This window comes from Mandrillus leucophaeus, unplaced genomic scaffold (genome assembly GCF_000951045.1).
Source record: "Mandrillus leucophaeus isolate KB7577 unplaced genomic scaffold, Mleu.le_1.0 Scaffold501, whole genome shotgun sequence".
Classification (NCBI taxonomy): domain Eukaryota; kingdom Metazoa; phylum Chordata; class Mammalia; order Primates; family Cercopithecidae; genus Mandrillus; species Mandrillus leucophaeus.
The window spans coordinates 1,381,064-1,384,027 of NW_012105377.1; positions in this window are offsets into that span (position 1 = coordinate 1,381,064).

Here is a 2,964-nt window from a genome sequence, read left to right on the forward strand (position 1 = left end):
CAGTTGCGGATAGCTCTTTTGCTACCCCAACAGCTCTTCACCACACCTAAGAGTCTGCTCATTCTCAATCCCAATTCTATAAAATATTTTGTGAAATTCCTCATACAGACATTTTACTCCACTCCTTCTAGGGCACAGTGCTGCAGGCAACGTAGAGATGAGAAGTCAGGGACCCTGCACCCCAGAAAATCCAACTATGGAGGGAGAGGGAGAGGGGGAGGAGCAACTACATAGGAAGCTCTGAAACAATGGAAAACGTGACTGAGGTACAAAATGCTCCAGGAGCACTAACCGTGGAGTCTAAGGGGGCACTTCTCGCATGTGACTGTGTATCAGTGACTAAGTCATGTGCTGGAAAATTCCCTGAAAGCTATTTTACAGCCACAGCAGACTCACTCCACGGGACTGAGTTCTCCAGATGGTTACTAATAAAACTACCTTGAACCGAACCATCATGGTCCAAGTCTGTTGGCTTCTGGTCAAGTGGAGGAAGCTGAAGTGCTAGCAAGACCCACAGCCGAAAGGGCACTTCTCTATGCCAAGCTTCCTTAAAAGCTAGAGAGAGGACAGAAGCCAGAACAGAATACAAGGGGCAGCAAAGAAATCTCCTGCAGTTCTACTAGCTGTTCTAAGTTGCTAATTGAGAGGGGAGATGTGCTTTGGTAACCAGAGAAGTGGGGGATAACGTTGCTATTGTACCATGAAACTTGAGACCACTCTTTATCCCCAGGATTTTCATCCAAATGGAAGGCAGAGAGGGGTCTATAGAGAACAGTAATGGAAAGAACAAATAAGCAAAACAAGGAATGCTGGTAAAGGTTAATTATAAAAGTAAAGGGAGAATACAGTCATGCATCACTTAATGACGGAGAAACGTTCTGAGAAGCATGTCATTAGATGATTCCATTGTTGTGCAATCAGAGTGTACTTACACAAACTTGAGATGGTGCAACCGAGGTGCACCTAGGTGATGTGGTGTCACCTATTGCTCCCAGGCTACAGATCTGCACAGCATGTTCATGTACTGGATACTGTAAGCAGCTGTAACACAATGGTATTTGTGTATTTAAATATACCTACACAGAAAGTACAGTTAAAAAAAATGGTATTATGAGACCACTGTTGTATAAGTAGTTTGTTGTTGACCAAAATTTTATTCAGTACATGACTATAATAAAAACTGGAGAGCACTGACATTACTAAATATCGGAGCCAGAATTAGTTGTCTGGCTAAAACTTGAGATAAATCTTTATGTTTTTTGGTTTGTTTGTTTTTATTTGAGACAGAGTCTCGCTTTGTCACCTAAGCTGGAGCACAGTAGCAACCTCACTGCAACCTCCACACCTGGCTAATTTTTTTTTTTTTTTTTGTATTTTTAATAGAGACAAGGTTTTGCCATGTTGGCTAGGCTAGCCTTGAACTCCTGGCCTCAAGGGATCCACCTGCCTCGGCCTCCCAAAGTGCTGGCATTGCACCCAGCCGAGATTAAATCTTTAAAAGAAGGAGAGTCAAGAACTAGAAAAGGGGCTGGGTGCATTGGCTCATGCCTGTAATCCCAGCAGTAATCCTAGCACTTTGGGAGGCGAGGTGGGTGGATCAACTGAGGTCAGGAGTTCAAGACCAGCCTGGCCATCATGAGGAAACCCTGTCTCTACTAAACAATTAGCCAGGTGTGGTGGCATGTGCCTGTAATCCTAGCTACTCAAGAGGCTGAGGCAGGGAATATTGCTTGAACCCAAGAGATGGTGGTTGCTGTGAGCCGAGATCATGCCATTATACTCCAGGCTGGGCAACAGAATGAGACTCTGTCTCAAAAAAAAAAAAAAAAAAAAGAACTAGAAAAGGCCCCTTTGGAGGGAAACTAATAAATATAGTGGAAGAAATTAAGCAACATTTAGAATAAGCAAGCAAATATTCATTGCAAAAATGTTGCTGGGAACTTGAAAATTAAAATAGATCCACTTAAATAAACATGTTAAGAGTCACTTATTTCACGTCATGTGCCGGTGCTGGCAAAGCCCTATCAGGGCAAGCAGGGTAGAGCTCTCAGCCTGGAATGTGGCCAAAGAATGCAGTACTTTACTCCATTGTACCATAATCTGACAGCAAGGAGTAATATGCTGAGGAAACCTGTTTAGCCCAAAATCTAGAAAAACAGTGAGTCAAAGGACCAGGTGTATGAGGTTAAGCCAGGCTTGTCCAGGGAAAGAGACACTGATTCTGGGTATTTTATGTTTCCTGTGAAAATCAATACACTGGTGTTCTGGGTTGACATGCATATCTGATCACCCAGAGAATCTGAAGCAAGAGTTAATAAAGCAAAATGCAAAACCACAAAAGAAAGTGGAGAAGTGGAATTTTATTGAAGAAGTATGCGTGGCAGCCAGGCCAGTGATAATTCTTGCCACACACTTTGAATAGAAAAAATATGGGGAAAAAATTTGTGGCACAAAAATAAAGCAGAAAGGATAAAATGTAAGGTGAATTTGGACATTAACAGAAAGAGGTGGGACAAAATTTAAGTTGCTTGATGTCCACTTTCTGTGTGTTAGCTCTACATGGTTCATAGGAGCAAGCGACAGAGATTGGATGGATGGAAACCTTCTGATATAAGACTTGACCAGAAAACATTCTGTGACTCTGCCATCGGAGGAAGTGGACATTATTTATACATAATTGCTTCTCAGTTTAGGAAATTTATTTAGGGCAGAAAATTAAAAGATTCACATGTCAAAGGTCAAACCATCCCTTTCACAAAATGATGGAGCTAGAAATGATGGGGCAGTAGGTGGTGGGGGAGGGTGGGGAGTCGCAAGGAAGATGTGCACGACCCAGGAAGACTTGTCCTGGAAAAGGTCGTGGTAAGTGGAACAAAGTGGAACGTCATAAAGGACAAGGTTATGAGGACAAATATGAAAATATTATCCTATGGGACAGAAAACTGAGAACAGTGAGAAGGATTT